The sequence below is a fragment of the Lissotriton vulgaris genome, chromosome 11 (assembly GCF_964263255.1).
Source record: "Lissotriton vulgaris chromosome 11, aLisVul1.2, whole genome shotgun sequence".
NCBI lineage: Eukaryota > Metazoa > Chordata > Amphibia > Caudata > Salamandridae > Lissotriton > Lissotriton vulgaris.
The window spans coordinates 869194775-869217816 of NC_141699.1; the positions used below are offsets into that span (position 1 = coordinate 869194775).

The window sequence follows — 23042 nt, forward strand, 5'->3', positions numbered from 1 at the left end:
GTTCAATAAATAATACCTTTTATTGAAAACGCCCGTCTCTCTATTCTCTGCATCCAGGTGAAAGTAATTCCTGCACAACTGACTGAGTGAAATAGCTGTCTATTGTTTCACACGACTCTAGAGATTGACTCTTATTCTGAGGAGCAAAGTTGTCATGTTAATGCAGTTGTTGGAAAACTGAATCCCTTCTTGTCTGAGGCAGGGAAGCTGATTACTTCCTATTCAGTCAAGAAAGTTTCCAGTGACCTCTGAGCTACCTGGTACAAACCCAATTAAGTTTAACATAGTCAGTAGAGACCTAGAAAACCGCATTGCTACGTCTACACTGCTGTTTATGTTATTCCAATGCGCAGGGCCTATAGGGAAAATAGGAACTACACTACATGGCACCCAACGTTTGGTAAGGCGATAAAACTAACGCAAGACGTTAGAGTAATTCAGTCGTGCTTTTTTCACACAGACCCTTTCTCCCGTAAATACTCCAATAGACGTCTGGAGTGGGTGAAAGGTTAAAATCCGCCCGAACTTAGTAGGAAGAGATTCCTATGTAGAGCTTCTGGTTTATTCAACGTTGAAGGATACAGTGTTCCAAAATATTATGCACCTAATTTTTGTCTCCTTGGAGACCTGCTCTGCAAAAACTTTCATTTATACAATGTCAGTAGAAGACAACGGAACCGCTGAAGCCGCAGTAAATGCGACTCAGCAGGGTCCCCATGTTACAGGGATTAATGAACCGAGTGCGATAATCATCCCGGTCAACATAAGAAAAACTATAACGTTAAAACTTATAGAAAACGGACTGACCACACAAGGTGGCACAGTCGTCTTTGTGATAGAGGCACACGAATATCGGCAGACAAAGGTATTCTATTCTTGGATAACATTTCCAGTGGCAAACGCTACAACACACGAGTTCCACTATTACAAAATAGAGGATCCACCGGATGAGTACGCTCCTTTCGAGGCGATTGAAATCCCATTAAAATACCAAGAGCACCTGCTCTGGTTTAAAGGCACCCTAAAACACAATGATCATATTACCAGGCTCGGTCCACTAGGTAGACCAGGAGCAACGTGGCCGTTTCTAGCCAGCTACACACCACATCCAGACATTGAAAAAATGTCAAAAGAAGAGCTGTTAGGACAGCTAAAAACATTAATTAAAATACATAGACAGTTAGTCCAATATGTAATGCGGACTGCAACAGTCCAAACAACTGTTAATGTTCCACAGCTGAGCCCTCATCAGGGGAACACAAATAAAATTACACCACAGAACATACAATCATGTCTTGGTAAAACACCCATAAAACGGGAACAAATTCCTTTCTGGTTAGTGCAGAAAATTACTCAAATAGAGGCAGTATTTCCGAATACTACCCCTATTGAGAAACACAGGATTCTGACTATCTGCCTTCCAATGGGGGTCACACCACATGTGGAGGGCTGTGACACTTGGGGTACAGTCTTTGCTTCCATTTACACAAAAACACATGGTGTTCCGTCCATGGCGGTAATACCAGATGTGCTAAAACAAATTCTGAATGAATACGGTCCAGAACCTGCTTTAACTCTTGGTATGAAATTACTGAAAGACTTCAAGCAGTCTCGGCTATATTACTAGCCAACATAAAAGGAGAAGCAGCATCTGTGGCGATCCGCCAGAAATTGAAGGAAACAGATATAACAGATCAACCAATTGAGCTTGCCAGAATTATAAAAAAAATGCTATGAAGAATTAGGTAGAGACAGCTTGGGTGGGAAACTAGTAAAACCCCAACTACTCGAAAATCCTGAAAAATTATTTCTTAAAAATAATCTAAACACTCCGAAAAAGAGCTGGGATGGAAATAAACGATCCACTCCTAAGGAAAAAGTTTTCCAGTCCAGAGGAAGGTCTCCTCGACGGAGGGAAAGAACTCCGACTCGAGAACACCAGTCTCCCCAGAGGGAGCACTCTGAGAAAAGATATAACCTTAGAAATAGGGATAACTTGAAAAAGCCTGATAGATATCAAAGTATTGATACACGTCCCTCTCGATCTTTTTCGCAGAAATCGGAAAGAAGAGGACGGTCAGACCCAGGAGAGCACACCAAGTCCAAAGACAAGGAACCTGCTCAAAGTAAAAAATTACAATTTCCAAGAAAGAAGGTAGCCAGTATTAGAGTAATCGAACATGCCGAGAATACTGAGGACACAGCTGAAAAACGGGGAGTGGGCACAGACAATGCTAGACAGTGCAGCAGAAATCACCATAGCTCGCAAGATCCTGATGAGTCATCTGGAGACAGTGGACACGAATGAATACATTCAAGTAGAAACTTCCGACACCAGAGTTAGCGAACCTCATAAGATATACCAAATAACACTGCGTATAGAGGGAGATAAGACTAGGAAAATAAGGGGTCTATTTTAGGATAACCTCTCAAAAGGCTATGACATCCTGTTAGCTGAAAAAGATTGGCCCCCGAAGTTTGTCAGGGAGTGCCCTCATGGCGAAGAAATGATTATGCCTGCCTTCTCGAATCACATTCCAAATCACACTAAATATATATATGCAAGGAAATGGGCAGTAGCCCAGGCACCAGCATTATATAAAAATCATGTAGGATGGGATGAGGACTCTCCTCCTCACAAAATCCAGTTAAAATGTCAACCTACTGCACAGAGGCAGTATCCAATTAAGCAAGAAGCTAAAAAACAGGTCAGGGAGATTTTAGATCAACTTGAATACCAGGGGGTGATTGAAACATGCACCTCTCAAATGAACAATCCTTTGTTTCCTGTCTCCAAACCGGACGGTTCATATCGTCTAGTCTTGGACTACAGACACCTTAACTCATGTTGCAAAACATTTGCCGTACAAAATTCGCATAGTGCTGCACTAATGAATAATATAGTTCGCAAAAAATATATAACAACATTAGACATATCTAATGGGTTCTTTTGTCAAAATATTGCACCAGAAAGCAGGTACTTGACTGCTTTCTCAATAATGGGGTCACAGAAAAATTCTGTAGGCTCCCACAGGGATTCAAGAACAGCCCAGGACTATTCTCAGCCAGAGTAACAGAGTTACTACAAATATATGATGATGAGGCATTATCTTATGTCGATGACATCTATCTAACAGACGACGACTTGGATACTGACTTGAAAAGGGTGAACACCATAATACTTGGGTTCGCTGCAGAGGGTTACAAATTCAACTTTAAAAAGTCAAGAATTGCCCATCTGACAGTATTATTTTTAGGATACAAATTATCAAGTGAAGGAAAAAGCCTAGCGGACAACTTCTTAGAGAAGTGCGCTGTACTCCAAGCACCAAAAACGCTGAAGAACTTACAATCGATTCTAGGCTTCCTGAATTTCGGAAGAACTTACATTCTAAATTATGCGGAGAGGGTTAAACCTCTCTACGAACTAATTAAACCTGATTTTAAACCAATCAACTGGACTCAAAAACACACAGAAATTTTGAGATCGTTGCAAACAGACATGTTAGCAAAAAACAAAAATAGAAACACGTGACAACACACGCAACCTTGTAATCCGAGTCATCCCAGGAAGATGCGGATTCACGTACCTGACCTCTAATGAGGGAGAAACGGTACCAATAACTTAGAAATCTCACTTGTACAAACAAGCAGACAAAACATTCAGTCTCACAGAAAATACTGTGAAAGCAGTGCAAACTGCTATAGCAAAAGAACGAGAACAAGCACAAGGCAAAAGGATCACTGTTCTCACAGCAGAATCCGCCTTCTAGGCACTATTCAGCCCAGTAAACCTGCCTACAGTGTCACTGGATCCGAAATGGATACAGTGGGTAAATTCTCTTGCTGCAGAAGACGTGAAATACTATTTCGGCCCGTACATGAAAAAACTGAATGATTTAAATTATGAAAAAGAATATCCTCTGCCAATCGAAATTCTTCCTCTACAACAGTACTCCTGTATAATCTATACAGACAGATTTGTACAGCATTACAATGTAGAAAATAAATCCTACGATGCAGCCTGCGCGATTGTTAAAGGTCGCTGGCTCTGCAGTAAATTCAGACCGAAAATAACAAAAACTGAATCACTGAGAAAATGTTCGGCTCAGCGAGCTGAAAATCAGATCTTTAAAGATGGCGCTTGAAAATGCCGAACGTGAATTCCCAACACTAATCGTGGGCAATTTACATTTTTTTTTTTTTTTTGAAAACCTTTATTTATCGCAACCATAGTACACAGCGTCTGCCTACAACCACTGCGGGCCGGCCGCTATGACAATATACAATCTTCCAAGGTACCTTGTGCTGCAATAGATGACAAGGATAACAACACTACGATGGACTGGCAAGGGACCACAGGAAAAGGATAAAGAGGGTTTCATTTTCTAATTTTGACGAATCGTCCTAAAGTCAGACCGGGTAGCTGAGTGGGCGAGCCACATAAAAGGATATCCACAAATGAAACATCGTTATCAAAATACTGGCATAAATCATTACAATAAGGATACACAAGCGCAGAAGTACATGTCACCCCAATTAGCGCCCGCCCAATCAATATATCACCTCAGGAGTTGCAATCTAGCTTGTCAACGGTATAATAGGATATTAGAGGGATCATTCTATAGCAGCAATAAAAGGATACGACGACGTATAAAAAAGCACATTATTACATGGGAAAATTCGTGACAGGAAATGCGCCCTCAAACAGTAGTAATAAAGGGAAGGAAGAGCAAAAAATGCAATCATTCAGTGACTGTGTATTAAAATCGATATCCTGGTCAGAGAATCAATAAACCATGTGATAAGACATAGACGCAAAGCGCAAAAATCGCCCCGTAAAGAACCAAACCCAACCCCCCGTCTGACCCAAGATAGACAAGAAAGAAAAAGAGAAATAAGAGAGAGAACAAGAAGAAAAGGCCATAGAAACAAAAAAAGGAAGGGAAAATCAAGCCCCAACCCCCCCACCCTGCACGTTGAAGAGGCTACGGCCCTCCCCCCCCACTAACGTGCCTGTCGCCCCAAGAAAACCCACAGAAGGGTAACTCCCAAGAAAGAAGAAAGGAGGGGAGGAGCTCACCAAATACTAAGTCTCCCGGACACCCCAGCCATACCACATCTACTACCCTATACTCAGTAACAAGAATAGATAACATACAGTACTGAATAAAATAGGGAGAGATCACATGTATCACAACAGCACGCACTGAGGAGGTGTCCCATTCAGAGTCCCCACCCGCCAATCAAACCCAATCCGTCACTCCCCCACATGTGTATCAGCAAAAGCAGTGAGCTGCGAGCATCATATAACGCAAGTAGAGTCACACTTGTATACTTTATAGGAGCGCTTCAATCCGAGATCTCGCTAGCCAGGCATGTATAATCCACCAAGTGAAATCCGCTAACCCTGGCCAGTCCGTACATGTCTGCCCGGCCGGAACCCTCGCGGGGCAACCCCCACCAGCAGAACAGAGGAACAAGATGGCCGCTCTCGGCAGGGAGCTGTTGTTCCAGGACAAAATGGACGGGTCCATTCTCGACCAAATCCATGAACACCACGAAGTGGTGCCAACCGATGCAGCAAAATAATAAAAGTCTGAAGCAGGGCCAGCTGAGCGTGGGCAATCAGGCTAACCAGATTCTGCGCCTGCGGCGCCATTCCCAAAGGCAGCAAAGTCAAGGCAGAGATTATGAGTTCCGATAGAGATGGAGACAGTGTAGCGCTGGTGGAGAAAGCAGGCACCAAAACGCGTCCGCCAGCACTGTCGAAGAGCCGAAGTGTAAGGCACTCGTGCAGCAACAATGTAGCCCGGTCTAGAATCAGGATAGGCAGAGCATCACGGTGAGAAAAGGAAGGCAATGGTGTAGAATCCATCCCGGGCGTGACAGCATCAATTCTCTTGCCCAGCGATAGAAAGCCTTCACGCATGTCTGCCCGCAAGTTGTCGAGTGCATCAAGGATAGAGCCATAAGTTAAAGCAGCCGGGGGTTTCATCTTCTCCACGAACACAGGCGCGGCTCCAAAGTCAGTACAGTGCCCAAGGCCCCGCAGAACAGTCCAGTGCTTATCCAAGGCAACGTTGGTAATCAGCGCAGCCGGACCAGCCATCTTGGCAGCCCCATCGGGGGAATCACAGGGGCGCGTGGGCGCAGATACCACAAAACAACAGGGACTCAGGTTGCTGTCCCAGGGCAGATCTGTAAGCAGTGGGCGATCCGTGATAGAACCTCACGCGGATCAAGCCGGAGCAGTAGCAGGCTTATGGGGAAGCTACGGTATTCGGATGTCCGCCATAATAAGGGTGGCGCCGCGCACCTCACCTGTAGATCCCGGTAGCAGCGCCACCCGCGAGAGCTCCCGGTCGGCATGCACACAGTTCACGAGTTGAGGGCAGGCGCATACATCAGCAGACAGCAGCGCCAGTCAGGACGCCAGGTTCGCTCTGCATCCGCAACCCCTCGTAGCTCCGACAGCCGCCATATCTGCATCCCAGCCTGGGTCTCGGTCACGGGGGTAGGGACGGACGCCGCAAAGCACTCGGTAATATATCGGGATCTCAGGCAGGCAGGGACATCGGGGGAGCGCCAGTCAAGCTCGCTTGCCGTCCTCTCGCTATCACACAGTGGCAGGATAAAGGTCAGGATATCGTCGCGAGAAACAAAGGATCGAGGAGCCGAGGGACTACACGTCCGCTCCCGTCGCCATCTTGGCTCCTCCCGGCAATTTACATTTTTGCGTCAACTCCTACAATAATGATTGCAGAGCTGGATTCAAAATGATTACAAAGATGACACAGGTGCCACAATCAAGCATAACATGCTTTGGAAGCAAGTAGTTCTTTTACAGAAAGAACTACAAAAGACTCATGTGATACACACTCTGAGTCATCAACGTGATGGCGTTCACGTTGCAGGGAATTCATTGGCTAAAACAGCCATAGCGGAAGCAACTAAACCGGCTTCCGTAGCCACAAAAAAGCGTTCAGAAAAATATATAGACGGGGAAACCATGCTGGCAGTAAAAACGTCCTTAAAAGGCGACTGTGCAGCACTACCCGTGAACTATCCACTCAATTATGCATACGTAATTGATGCAAACTCCGTTCCTTTTGCTCGAATCCCTGGAGTGGGGGATAGGGTAATACCAAACACGAACCGGAGAAAGTTATTAATAGCAGACGCACACATGGGTGAAGGTCCAAGGCATAAACAGATGAAGGAATCTCTGGCTGAATTACAATCAGTATACTGGTGGCCGGAGATGAGCCTGCACCACTATAAATATGTAAAGAACTGTCCCGACTGCGACAGAGATCGCAGCAGCGAATCAAGCGGAGTAATTCCATGGCCTGGTATGTAGGTAGCGTAATGCTGTCTATATGCAATCCAGCGTCCTATTAATTGTTTAAGACTACATTCACTTTAAATATGTGGCCGCAGCACTCGGCTGACGCCAAAACTGTTATAAAAGATCTGCGAGTCTTTATCGGCACATACGCAATTGCCATATTTCATTCTGACCAGGGTCCTGCTTTCAGCTCTCGAGCTTATAAGGAGGCCATGGCCAGTATGGGCATTGGGTTGCGATTCTCTTTTCCCATTTCACTCTGAGGGAAACAGTGTAGTGGAAAGAAAAAACCGAGACATAAAGCAATCTATAACAGCGAGGGTATTGGGTTCGGGTGATGGGTGGGTCAAACATTTAATAAGTGTCCAACGTAGTCTTAATAATTTGCCAAGAAATTCTCTAAAAGGTTTCAGCCCGTACGAACTATTGTTCGGAACTAGAATGCATGTTCAGGATCTTGATAGTCAGGCTTCAGTGGTAAAAGATAAAAATAAAGACTTTGACATCAAAGATCGTTTGGGTATTTTACAGGACCTGAATGAAACAAGAAAATCCTTAAGCAACATAAAAATAAAGCAACAGCCAACTACCACTGAAGACACACCACCTGTCCCAGCAAGACCTGTCTGGATTCCAAAGATTGGGGATCTGGTCAGAGAGAAAATAGCGGTGAAGAAGGAATTTGGGCCTTCTTACAGAAAAGCAGTACCTGTCTTAGCAATCAACGGAACAAGATCAGTAGTACTACCGCCACTTGCTGGTAAAAAGGAGAACCGAGTTGTATCAATCGACCTGGTAAAACCACAAGCATGTGGCCTATAATCAACAGTAGGCCAAGTGGACTCCCGAGAAATAACAGAATACCCAAATTTCAACAATCCAAGAGGGTCAAACTGAAAGACTAATCACATTTGATAAACCTGCAGTGCACAGAGAAGGACTATGCAATAATGCCATGGAACTCCTGCCTCTTGAAACACAGATTGAAGCAGTTCGTCATGAAACTCCAGTCTACTATGATGTGGCATCAGAATGTGCTAATGAAAGACAAATTGAGAAAACAATTCCAACAATTGACAGAACTGCCTCTGGTTACTTCATCAATTTCGATAACTTTTCTGAAGATCAAAGCGACCCTGAAGTAACGCCAGAAACAAAGACTTTTAAAGAAAAAGCAACAGAACTCTTTCATCAACTCAAGGAAACTTACCTTATTTCTCCATGGTTAGAGTTTTGGTTTGGGCTAGGTGTATTTTTCCTCCTGCTTTGGCTCATCATGGTACTTTGTTTGGGAAAATTCATTGAGGGAAAATACAGTTCAATGGACACAGCAAGTCAGAACATCAACTTAGTTCTAAAACCTCACAAATCATCCCACGTGAAGAAAAGAGGACTATCATCAGTAAATGTCACAGCCATTCCAATACCCGGCGGGGTAGTGTGGGACAAGACTGACTATGAAGTATATGGCCCGGTCGAGATCTTGAAATATCCTCACCAGTTCAAGGTTTCATTAAGTGACTTTGTAAAACCAAGTACATTCTCTGATGATTGGAATTTTGAAAGTATAAATAGTATGATGTCGGATTTAGTGTTGTCAGCAAAATTTACAGAACATGATTATTTACAAGGTTCATCTAATTATGAACAGATGTACTGTTTTTCACATTACGCAGACCATTACTTACATAAATCTGCTCAACCTAGAAATGTTTTTAAATATAACCAATGGGAACATTGTGCTACTCCACCTAAAAGTAGTTCAAAAACGTTTTTTGAGAAATTCCAATACTTCTCAGGGTTTAACACAAGTGATGCAGAAACATTTTATTATAAACTGTTGGATAAAACAGGGACGAAAACAATGCTGACAAATACTGAATTGATATATTCAGAAGCATTTTATGAAAAAATTATGACATTTGGTTTTGATTTCTGGAAAAACAACATTGAAACAAAAACCATCTGGGGTACAAAAGATTGGCAGGTACAAGGCCTAGAAGCATTATTTCGAGCCTGCATGATCCCAGAACAAATAATGTTCTTAAATGACACGATTCACCAAACAACCTGTCTTGGCCTAGCTAAGATTAAAGACCTTAACAAACCGTCTATTCCAAAGCCAATACCTGATAATGCAACCACAGATATTGAAATAGACGTATCAAAAATTTTACATCTAAACAGAACACATCCTGATTGGAAAAAGTGGTTAATCTGGCCTACTGACACGAATAACTGTCAAGATAGATTCCTGAACAAAACACAGGGGTTAAAAATTACCAGACCAGACCCTAGATACTCCCAGAGACAACATCCTGGGATAGTAACAACATACAGTGTAGGGAAACTGTGCCTTGAATGGCTAGAATCATCCACACTGGCAGAAATTAAGCAACACTTATCTTTACTTAAAGATGGTGCTGATTTAGCAATTTCATTATGGGACCACGAAAACAGCGTCAAAAACGTTTCATAGCGGCAAGTGTATATGCGGCATACAACGAGGCATGGAAAGTAATGCAAATTGAAACAGCAGAAAAAATACGAGAAATTGATTGTATTCATTTGGAAAAATCACTTTCTGTTGTGGACAATGGGTTAATGACTCTGTCCTCCAGAATATATTCACTGGACAGTATTGTATCATCTGCCATCGATATAATAGATAAAGACTTGCTAATGTTACAACATGGCCAGTCGCAATTACGTTCTATTGTACAGTTAGGCTGGATGCTGCAAAATCTTCGTTCAGGCTATGTGCCATGGCGTTTAATCAACATAACGTCATTGTTTTCCATCTTTAACCTTACTGATAAACAAATCAGTTTGGCACAGAAAGGATCAGACTATACAATCCTGAGCATCGAAAAACTTGAGAGATTACCATTGACAATGTCAGAAAGACCTGTCATTGAATGGATAATACACAGGATTATCACAATTCCGATAACAACTTTCCGATTCAAAAATTGCCTTGAGTATATACCGACTGGCCAGTAAAAACGATTGGGTAAAGGGTACATTAAGTCATCATGGAAATTACCATATACACTCACATGCTACAGTGACCACAACAAAAATGTATTTCTTAGTGGTGAAAATTGCAAACATTCACTAAGCGGTATACTTTTGTGCCAGGGTATTAATTTACATGGGGACTGTGAAGGGACTTCAAACAACCTTTTCATGCCACCAGCACGTCACACCTGCAACACAGATAGAGCCCTTCTTTAAGCAACTTTCTAACGGGAGTTACATTCTAATAACGGATCACAGCTGTTGTGGCTTGGTGCCAGGGAAAGCATATCTCGTAAGCGTGACTTCCATGGTCACTTGCTGTATGCAAGCATTGTTTCCAAACGGCCCTGGAGATTCCGAGACGCCGATTTGGCCTCCTTTGAATGTCTCTTCTATACGAATTGATACTTTAAGCAGAATGAAGTCTGTGCTTTTACAGACAACAGTGCCCATCACGTCATCAAAAGAGACGTATGATCTCCAAGTTGCAAGGACAGCATCAGAGATACATGAAGTTTTATCAACAAATTGCCCCGTGCATTTCACAGAAATGCTAAGCCAAATCCTAAATATGTCGGATGCCATTGGTATCTCAAACGTATTTAAGACAATGTTTTCGTGTCTGTTAACACCATTCAAAGCAATTCTGACCATTATTCCCAATTTTGTCAACTCAGTCTTTGGCGACATACCCCTAATTTTGGGATTCTTAGCAGGCATTTTATTTTTGACCCTCCTGCTCCGATATGGCAAGCCAAACACAGACATGACTCCGGCAAAGGATGGAAGAAACGATCCTAGCAATACGCTACCGGGACCGCATAACTAGAATCCTTGGATTGGCCCGGCTGAGAGATCTGAACATGACCTGGTTTCTTTCATTCAGATCTATATGGCAGACCTGCATCTTACCTGTGCTTCGATGTATGCTATGCGGAGAAGAATGCGTGTTAGACACGTCTTGCACTACCATCAGCAGTACCAATGGATATCGATACTTTGCTAAGTCCTGTAACGGCTCATGCATCGTGTTGTCCCCAGCGGCTACCAATCCTGGTGACGGCATTCGTTGAGACTCTTGCGCTACGACTAGGTGGCGGCAGTGAAGCAGTAAATGAAAGCAACATCACCCAGGTATGGCCTTCTGTGAGCATTGCTGATTCAAACATCGATGATAGCAATCATTCTCACAACTGCCAGGTTACTGCACTATCGAACCTGGTCGAACTGTCTCCTGAATATGTAGACCTATTCTTTAAGAGCTTGTCTGATATGATGTTCTCCCCTGAACGGCAACAATGATTTTTTGGAAAAAACATTCCGGCGCACAGCGTTCCCATGAACTCTGAATTTGGCCTTCAGTTTTGATCAACAAAAACTACTGAAAAGCATTTGGAACTCTATTCCCCGTTCACCACGAGAATTTTTTTTTTTTCATTGAACATTTTTCAAAATATTTACCTTTTTTCTGGCACAAATGCTTTTGCTTAAAGTAGAACTATTCATAAAGAACAGAACTTCTATTTTTAGTAGATCTAGAAAAAAAAAAGAATCTTTACCTCGGCCTCTAGCACATTTTACAGCAATTGTATTTATATGTGATGAAATAGTCTCGCCCTTCTTTTCTGTATTAAGAGACATTTCATGTGTAATGTGTAATTTTTTCGCAAAATCGTTCAACTGATTACATATGCAATAATTTTTTGAATGATTACTATGCTTTTTTTTTTTTTTGGTGTAAGACGTTTATTGTACAGTATACAAGTTACACAGCGTCGCGCCAACAACCCGGAGGCAGGCCGCTATATAGATAAATGTCACAAAAACAAAAACAGTATGGCGCATCATGTGATGTGCCATGGAACGTTAGCATATATTACAGTGTGAAGCATTTAGTAAGTGCGTGTAACAGTAGCTAAGTAATTTGTCTCACATTTTTTTAGGGGTCAGTAGACGTGTAGAGCATTCTCAAATGATCGGTGTTGATTTGCCATCAATGCACGTATACCAGCATGAAGTACAATTAAACAACAGTGCGGATAAGGCCGTGTCTACAGGCTCCTTTTTCTCCCCCCCCAACAACAACCTTAAAGAGAAAAACTAACTCAGGTGCAAAGATGAGGTATCGAACAAGCATAGTGTTAATTGTGTGCAGGGTCGCACGCATTCGGGTGAGGCGTCACTCCCACAATATTCGTCGACATCAGGAATCACAGCGGGAGGGCAGCTGACTGCTACATGGGGGAGGGGGGGGAGCAGAATCACATATGGGATCGCCTGGCCAGGAAGGGGACCGCAATACGAAGAAGTATAGCCACATACAGTCTCGAACAGGGCCTCTGTGAGTCTGACTTACAGCCACAGAGCATCAACCCACTCAGGTACCACCCCGACATGAGGCACCGTGTGCAATCTACAGAAGTTCACCCCATATCATCAGAGATTTCTACAGCGGGCGAGTGCCCAGAGGCAGTGGAATCCTCCCGCTCTCTAGACCACAGCATAAATGGCTCCCATATGTCTTTAGGCCTGGAAGCGGTGGGCATCGATTCCCAGTAGTGTGTAAGCTGCGTGTTACCATAAGTTACATCTCGCACCCACGCGGAGAATGTAGGTAAGGTTTTGCGACCCCAATTTATCGCTACTTGTCTCTTGGCATAAAGGAGCAACAACGCATGGAGCTTCCTGTCACCGGGCACCGTATCCTGAACATATTCTAGTAGGCCCAGAAGTGGGGATGGTGCGTCAGTTCTGTGTAGGATTTGGTTGATGGCAGTGAAAATGTCTGACCAGTACTCCTCGAGCTTAGGACAGTTCCATGCAACATGTAGGAAGGATGCATCAGCGCCACCACATTTCCAGCACGTGGCGTCGTCTCGAATGCCCATGCGGTGCAACAGTACTGGTGTGCGGTAGTACCGGTGTAGGAACTTGAAGTGTACTAATCGTAATCTGTAATTGGGTGATAGCTCAGTGAGTTGTTTACAGCAGTATTCCCATTGTTCCTCTGTTAGGGGCGCCTCCAGGTCAGCGCTCCAAGCCTGCATAGAAGAGGGCACAGTGATCGGGGATTGCTCTTGCATGCAGTTGTACAGCCGAGACACTAGCTTCTTAGGAGAGGGTCTCGAAAGCAAGTTCTGGAGGGCAGTGAGTTGCGGTGGCTCCTCAGGGAACTGGGGCCAAAGCGCCCGACAAGATTCCCTGAGGGAGTGATACAGAAGTAAGTCGGAAAATGATTCAGATTGACCTTCTCCGCAAGCGCCCAAATCCCTGAAGGACCCGTTGGGATACAAGTCCGCAAAGTGTTCATGTTTTGCCCTCGGAGTGTGAGGACCCCGCCCCTGGCACGCAAGCAGGGCAACATTGGGTTGCCGCGTAGTGGACTGGTTGGCGCGTAGAGCAGGGGGAGCTTCGCCCTATTGCGCAATTCGCGCCAGGACCAGCGGAACATTTACAAACAGATACAAAAATTTGGGGAGAACCACCATCTTTGCCAGTGCTATTCTCGCAACTAGAGACAGGGGGAGTTTGTTCCAGAGTTCCACCTTCCCCTCCAGCCAATCAACCGCCCCCTGCCTAAATTTAGGGTCCACAGCTCCTGTATGTCACGGCTAATCCATATTCCCAGGTACTTGACAGCGTCAGTCTCCCAACGCAGTGGATAGTCCGAAGGTGACTCCCTGGTGGCGTCAGTCAAGGGAAATGCAACAGATTTGGACCAGTTAATAGACACACCAGCCAGTCCCTCAAAACGCACAAATTCGCGAAGTAGGGGGTTTAAGTTCTCGGCGGGATTAATGACGTACAGTGTGACGTCATCTGCATACATGGAGATCAACAGGCTGCGAGAGCTGAAGCCTATCCCTCTTGCTGTGTGATGTTGACGAACTCTGGCTGCTAAAGGCTCCATTGCAATGGCGAAGAGTAGTGGAGATAAGGGCAGCCCTGTCTGGTCCCCCTAGACACTGCAAAGGGTTTAGATATGAGCCCGTTCACACTCACTCGCGCCCTGGGTGTATCGTACAGCAGCCTAATAAGAGTTATGAAGTTGCGGCTAAACCCCATCCTTCCCAGAATTCTGAACAGGTATGGCCATTCGAGGGAATCAAACGCTTTGGTAGCGTCCAGGAACACCACTGCTGCTTGAATGGAGGGATGTAGATAATGCAGAATAGAAAAGATCGTTCTGAGGTTGTGCGAGGTGGCACGGCCAGGAATAAATCCTGATTGGTCAGGGAGTACGATCATTGGTAGTAAAGGCTGTAGTTTCTCTGCAATGATCTTAGCATAGATTTTAACGTCCACATTGATGAGGGAAAGGGGACGATATGAGTCAAGGACCTGACAGTCTTTGTCTGGTTTTAACAGGGTTATAATTAGGGCCTCGCGCATCGAGTCTGGGAGGGAGTTCAGCTCCAGAGCCTCAGCAAACACAGAGTGTAGTTTCGGGGCTAACTCCTCGGCATATGCCTTATAAAAGGCTGTCGTCAGACCGTCTGGACCCGGGGCTTTGTTCGCGGGCATGCTCTTGATCACCTGAGCTATGTCCTGGACGGTAACAGGGACATCCATATACTGGCGGTGGAGGTCGTTGAACCAGACGATGGCAATGGAATCTAAGAAGCTGTCTAGGGAAGTTGGGGTCGTGGGTTGTCTAGTTGTGTAAAGGGATGTGTAAAACTCGGTGAATGCATCAAGCACAGCTTCCTGGCCGACAACTAGGGATCCCTCACTATTGTGAATAGCGTGTATGTAATGTGTCTGCGCGCGAGGGGCTATTAACCGAGCTAGGGTTCTACTAGGTCTGTCCCCTTCCCCATATCTGCGGGCCTCTGCATGTTTTCCCAGGAACTTCACCTCCCTCTGCGCTTCCTCATTAAATGTAATCAGTTTGGACTTCATCTGACCTGCAAGTTCTAATGTAGGGTTGCAACAGAAGGCCAGGTCCAGTTCTTTCAGTTCACGTTTCAGCTGGGCTAGCGTGTGACGGATATCTCGCAGTACCCCTGCTTGTCTCGCAATACATTGGCCCCGAATCACCGCTTTAAAAGCGTCCCATACAATAGCCTCTGACGATGCTGAGCCCTCATTTTCCTCAAAGTATTTTACAATATCTGCCCTAATTTCTTCAGTAAAAACTGAGTCTGTGAGGGCATGAGGGGGCAGTCGCCATGAAAACGCTTTATTAGTGGCAGTAGGTACACGTAGTTCCAGCATGCAGGGGGCGTGGTCCGAAAGTGATCTAGCCTAAATGGCCACCTCCACTGCCCAAGTCGCTACATCAGAAGACACCAGCCAGTAGTCCAGGCCGGACCAGGCAGCATGATGGCACGCTATACACGTCCCTATCCTGTCCCCAGGGTGTCTAGATCTCCACACATCCGACAGCAAGCCTTCATCCATCACATCAAGAAGTGCCTGTCTCGCTTTAGCATGCGTGGGCCTCCCTACGCCTCTACGGTCTAGGTCATCATCCAGCACCACATTAAAATCTCCCCCTAAAACAATTTGTGGGCAATCCAGCAGCATGATTTGCGCCCAAACACTCTGAAAAAAGTCTGGATCATCCACATTCGGGCCATAGATGGCCGCCAGTACCAGTGGCCTTCCCTGTAATGAGCTGTGTACTATAACATATCTCCCTTTCTTATCCAGCACACTGGCGTGTTCCCTCCAATCCAAACCTCTGCGGATGAGTATCACCACACCTCTGGCGTAGTTAGAATAGATGGCAGAGTATATATGTGACCACCTAGAATGCTTCAATCTGGGCGAGGGGGTGGTGTTGATGTGTGTCTCCTGTAAAAAGCATATGTCTATATTGTGTCTAGCAAGCATACCATGCATCAATCTAGCCTTTTTATAGTCCCCCAAGCCCCGAATGTTCCAAGTCCACAGTTTAACCCCCCATTTTGGAAATCTTGCAGAGTCAATGAGGCTCATCCCGTGTCACCCTATGCAATGGATAAGACATATGACATCCTGTAGCGCACCATTTCTTAACATCAAACAAATTACCCAACAACCCTCTCCCCCCCCTCCCTCACCAACCCCCCAATCAGGTTGTGATAAACCCCTGCCAGAGCTCTGAGTAGTGCTCAGGCCAACTAGAAACAGTAACAGTGGGAGATACCCCATGGGGGCGTGGTGCTCCCAGCTTACACCCCTGTTTGCACAGGGTGGCTGCACACGGAAGGAGATGTTCGTAGCCCGGAGGGTGCCCAGCCCCACGGAACTACCACAAACAATCCAGCATGCAAAGAGGGTATCACGAATCAGGAGCATAACTTACAGTAGGGTGCCCATCCAGATGTTCACAAATAGCCCAAGTCTTAAGAGACAGTTCACCTTTAAGGGCAGCGGCTAGTGGACCGCATGGGCAAAACGATACGGGCCCGATCAGGGGAAATCTCGCCTCGGGCTGTCTCAGGCCATTCAATCATTGTCACTTAGTGGCCCAGTGTCTTCTTCCAGTCTCTGCGATTTCCGTCTTGCTCCAGGGCCGCAATTGTGTTTAGCAAATTTCATTGCCGATTGTGCGTCCGTGAAAAAGTGTGCGGCATGCTCATGCAGTACCTTTAGTTTTGCCGGATAAAGTAATGAGTACTGGACCCCAGCTTGCATCAGTAGTTTCTTGGCCGGCATAAATTCTTTCCTGGCTACCTGAACAAGGGATGTAAAGTCAGGGTAAAAGGAGATGTGGATACCTTTGTGGGTGATCTTGCCTTTCTCCCTTGCAAGTCGCAGGATTTGGTCCCTGTCCTGGAAGTTCAATAGTTTGGCAAGTATAGGGCGAGGAGTAGCGCCAGGCGGCGGCTTCTTACCAAGTGCTCTGTGTGCCCTTTCGACCGTGAAGACTTGGGAAAGGTCTGGATCAAAAAGTTCATGCAAGAGATCCGTCACAAACACCTCCATTTTACCAGTATTGTCCGTTTCCGGAATTCCTGTAATGCGAATATTCGACCTCCGGGAACGCGCTTCCAAGTCATCTGCCTTAGCGCGTAAAGACTCCAGTTCCCTCTCAATGTTAGTGATATGCTGCTTGGTGTGTTGTTGGAACTCGCAGCACTCAGTGTGTCTATTCTCCAAGCAATCCAGTCTTGTTTCATGCGCATCAACTTTGGCCTTAACAGAGTCCAGTTGCGAGGACATAGCATCCAGTTTAGAGTCTATACTTTTCAAGCTCGGTCTGACCTCCATTATCAACGCCCCAAAATCAATGTCTGCAGCAGGTCCCTGCGAGGGTGGCGCCTCAGTCTCCGGATCCGGAGTAGTTTGTTTGGTCTTTTGCTTCTGCTCAAAGTTGAGCCTGGGCTGCCTCGCCTCATTCTTTCCCCCCCTTTTGGATGTGGAGGAGCGCAACACTGTGGGGTGCACAATGCAGGTCGCGTCGCAGTGCCTTCCGCAACTCTCAGTAGATCAGTTCCCACTCTCCCGGCAGGTGCAAGTCAATCATGTACTCAAGGTGTGCAGGAGGGGCAAGTGTCAGCAAGATGTCTGCTCAGCACACTGAACAGGGCAGGTAGAAGAGGGCGGATGTCATCAACTGCCAAATGCACCAGCTCTGGTCGACCACGGCGAGTATAGGAGTACGCTGGGGATATGACCGGACCTCAGCCTGTGCCAGATGTCTGCTGGCACCAGAGTATTATATCCAGTGGTGCCCGCCTCCGCTATCCGCTGCAACAGCGCCCAGCGCGAACCACCACGTTAGCTCCCCAGGACTCGAGGCAGCATCAGGAGGCGGCACGTCTCGAATGGGTTATTGAGGCATTAAAACCCTTCGAGCAGCGATTTCAGCAGTTGAGTCTGGCAGTGTGCTCAGGGACATTCAGTCGCCCTGGCAGCACCCCGCTGTCGAGGCAAGATGGCGCCCTCATCCGTGGCTCCCTTCCGCTCAGCACATTTAGGATTGTGCGCTTTGCCACTTACTCGGTCGACTTCCACTGATGCCAGGATCCACTCGCCGGTGTCACAGCTACCCTCGGCACAGTTTTCATAAGCGTCGCGGTTTTCAGGAGGTCAACGCCATCTTCCCCGCCCAGACCACTCAGGCCCGTCAATCCCCGGGCTGGAGTTGGAGATTGCTCCCGCGCAGGGCTCCACAGCAGCGGGCGTCCGCAGGCGACCGCTCCGGTTCAGACTTCAGGGGCCGTATCTCGCTCTCCCGGCTCCCGTTTCGTGCGAGGATTTGGTCGAGTGTGCAGCTGGGTGTCCGCGGTCCGGGCACTCGTAGAGCAGGTCCCTCCGAGGTCACGGTTCAGGATTTTGCAGGATTTTGTATGTGCAGCCGGCGGAGCTCGCTCACAGAGCGGCCATCTCGCTGCCCAGTTGGCCACGCCCCCAATGATTACTATGCTTAAAGACGTACAGTACCTATATTTTCATGTATTTCAAATACGCCATTTTAAATGCAATATGTATTTTGGGTGGGTAGGAATACACGCGCATCTTATTGCTTTAGTTTTTAGTAATTTAATGGACATAAATTCGTGGAGTGGGTGTTGTGTTCTATCTAGGACCCCGATCAATATCATGACCACATGGCCCTATACGGCTATAATCAATAGATACCCCTATAATGGCATAAACGATCAGAGCCATATTTCAGTAACTCGTCTCTGCAGCTCATTACAGTACATGACACAGCAGAAGCCACTTCCTTAGATTCCTAGATAACACACCGAGTTCTTTCAACAGATTAAACCCCCAGCAACCTGGGAAAGCCCCGCTTGCTTTGTTTTGATTAGTAATAGAACTCTAACGAGCACTGTAAGAACGACCAGTTCTTAGTGACATCTTTATTGGCGTCTTATGTCCAAAAACTTACGTCAAACTCGGCACCTTTCAGGTATAAATAATACCAACATTGCCTTAAGCACACGCGATGGTGGTGGTGAATACAGGAGCAGAACAGCTGTCCCTTGCAGAGCCCAGCAGATGCGAGAAGCCCACGGACGCTGCCCCTCCTCCCCCTTGACGCGCTGAGAAAGACGCTGTCTTTTCTCCTGCCGAGAAAATCCAGCTCCGGCGTTTCCAGCCTACCCTTGCGGGTGACTGGAATATCGAGTCCTGAGAGGAGATTTCAGACCTCCAACATTCTATTTCAGAGGTACGGTGCTGACTAGACCCTTAGAGAGAATTCTTGAAGCAAACCCTTGGCAAAACCAACTTAACTTAAACTGCTACTTACTTACTCCCTCCCAAGTATTAGGCTTAGGTCAGGTACACTGGGGTAGGCATAGTTAGAAACACCAGTTGAGGACGTTAGTCAAATGTATATATGAATGTATATATTTTACTCATTTTAACTATCGTATGGCTAAGAAACCATATCAATGCTTTTACAGTATTATTTCGCAATACTCCTTTTACTGTACGCACTTTTTATAATAACAAGTCTTGCAATTGTGGCAATTCATTTCTCTTGCATGAGAAGGAAGACTGTTCAATAAATAATACCTTTTATTGAAAACGCCCGTCTCTCTATTCTCTGCATCCAGGTGAAAGTAATTCCTGCACAACTGACTGAGTGAAATAGCTGTCTATTGTTTCACACGACTCTAGAGATTGACTCTTATTCTGAGGAGCAAAGTTGTAATGTTAATGCGGTTGTTGGAAAACTGAATCCCTTCTTGTCTGAGGCAGGGAAGCTGATCACTTCCTATTCAGTCAAGAAAGTTTCCAGTGACCTCTGAGCTAGCTGGTACAAACCCAATTAAGTTTAACATAGTCAGTAGAGACCTAGAAGACCGCACTTCTACGTCTACACTGCTGTTTATGTTATTCCAATGTGCAGGGCCTATAGGGAAAATAGGAACTACACTACAAACCATAAGTGCCTATTTTGCCTCATAGGGCGCATACAATATCTTTTTCCGAAATGGCCATAATAACAATACTGTGCCCGTTCCAAAACGGTCACCCTTTATATCGTAGCTGCAGGTAAAATGTAGCATTTCATCTTGAGAAACAGTGGCTACAATACATATGTTTTTTTATATGACATCGATAACTCTGAAAAGCCTGTAGTATAACTTAACGTTGGGCATATTATAATCTAAATTGAGTATGTAGGGTACATAATGAACTATGACCCCCGTGTGCAACGTATTTAAACAGCCCCGGTGTACCCGACTTATTGTATCGTTACCCGGAAGCTGTATCGTTGGACGCAGGGAGTCCGTATTTTAACTATTAGGTAATTGTGATGCTGACTCGATGACTTATCACTCCGTTTAGAGAAAAAGAGTCTATACCTTCCTTATTTTTTTAATATACAATATTATTTTTGTAGTTGCCCATGCGGCTAACAGTTACTATGTCGATATGTACGTTACAATATCTTTAGTTTACCATTGACTAAATTGATAGAAGTAATTGTCCGATACTGAAACCAATGTGATTCTTTAGATTGCCACACGGTTGATAAAGAAGATAGCTGGAACAAAAGCATTGCCCTATAATATTTAAGTGTTTTGCGGAGGGTTAGAGTTCATATAACAAATAAATAAGTGCGATCTAACTGCCGCTGTAGTGAATAAGAAGCTATTAAGGCGGGGGACTAGACAACGGAGAGCTTTGGCAATGTGCGTTAGGACTTTATCGGTGTCCGATGCATTGATTAAACTGACGTAATAACTGGGATTGAAAATATGTAGGGAGTGGCATATCAGAGCTACACAATACATGTGTCCGGTGTAATGAGTATATGGATTTAGATCAATGTGTGACAAAGTGAGTCACCATAATTATCCACAAACACAGTAGGTTAAGGTTAAAACATTTTTGTGCTTTATTTTATTTTGACAGGCCTGTCATGTGATTTTATCTCTGGCTAAAAGACAATCGCAACATTATCAGGTAATATTGTAATATAGCTCTATAAACACGCTAGACCATAAACCTGAAAGAATTTGGGAGTGACCCTCTGTCCATTATTTTATCCCCCAAATAGTGTGCGAATCCTTACCTTGGCTACATTAAACTCTGATTCATCTCCAGTCACGACTCATCCCTTGGCGTGATATGCCTTCGAAAAGCCATTGTAATTATTAATGTGAAAAGCCATTTTAAGTATAAAAGTAAGAATATCCATTTGGCTACACTCTAATATATTAAAAAATCTAAATACCTCTTGCTAAGATTAGGAATTGAGAGTAAACTTTTTCTTCTTCCGCCCATATAGCTGTTGTTCGCTATAAATTAACTACTAGACGGTGTCTCCTACGAATACAACTTACATCCTTTTGGTATTTGCCTAAAGGTATGTGATAACAATGTAGCCCTATGAAATAGACAATATGCTCATGTCTCAACCAAGGAGCTTAAAGTATTTTTCTTCCTCTGTATTTCTTAGTTTTTATTGGTAGAGGCTTTAAAGTGAGGGACATCATGAAGATCCTTTGTCTTTTATATACATTTATTGTCAATAAGGAACAGAACAGACTTCCTTACATTATAGGTATGGCACTATGTATGCTATTTGTTCTTTTGGTGAGAAAATGCAGAATGTTTAGTTTGGAATAAGATTTAATGATCGTTATGCTTGCAGTTTTTGTTGTTTTGATAAAATTAAACAAATATAAAGAATGAGTAATACCTATATACTGTGTTTTATTTAGAATGTATTATCCTTAGGCTTTTTGTAACTAATGTGAATACGTTGAAGAAAATGTTACTCATGTTGATTAGCTGTTATACTTGTATGTCAGTACATATGAATCTGTAAATAATTAACTGTTTCTGTTGTTTAGAAAACTGTCCTGAAGAAGGTGAACATTTGTCTACTCACCGAAATGCTGCATCGACTTTCGTTTTCTAAATGTCATTATGAAATGTTTTTAACATGTAACAATTGTTTTTAACCTTTGACTGTATAAATGAATAGAATAAATTATAATGATATTATTCAGTTTTATTTTGACTTATTCTCTGTGTTCTACTGACGTACTGTGTAAAAAATAAATTCTTGTATCTTTTTGTTTGTGTTGCTTTGGTGCTGATTCCTTATGTGGGCTTTGACACAGTTTTGTAATAGCTGTGTTTCTCGGTAGCGACAGACTTGTCTTTGAACTGTGCTTACCCTGTCTCCATCTTGTATTAGGGTACCTCCTCTCTTGTTATGAATTCATGGACAAGCATGTTATTCAAACAGGTACCTACCTGCCCTCTCTGATAAGAACTCAGGGTGTGTACTGCTTCCAGCGCTCGGTTTGCTTTTCCAAGTGTGTTACATGGGTGCATTACACGGGCAGGTACGTTTGAATTTTTTACAACAGCACAGGTGGCAAGAGTCTTATTAAGTTGCTATTGGTGTCACAGAGATAAGTGGAGGGGGTTGATATATTTTTCTTCTTTCCAAACGGGAGTCTATAAGCAGGGTTTCTTGGGCCACTCTGTAGTCATATGTACAAGAAAGAATTCAGCTTAAGTGATCGCTAGTACTAATATTCTCCCATCTACAAGTAATAGTCATTATACAGCACAGTGAAGGCTGTTGGGAGATAATTTACATTGTATTGATGTTGCGCTCCATGCATTCAATTAGTGTTTTAATGTTTATTTTATTTTGACAGTTCTGTTGTTTGCAGAAGCCCTTAATGGTTCAACATAGCTTTTTGTATTTGCTATGATAATGTAAGAATGTTTTATGGAATGAATTAAAAAA

At 44.5% G+C, this 23042-nt stretch overlaps 1 protein-coding gene across 1 annotated transcript in view; it reads left to right on the forward strand.

Annotated features, from left to right (window-relative positions):
- SLC25A36 (solute carrier family 25 member 36) overlaps nt 1-23042 on the forward strand; it is a 476578-nt gene that overhangs the window by 68414 nt on the left and 385122 nt on the right. The window lies entirely within an intron of this gene.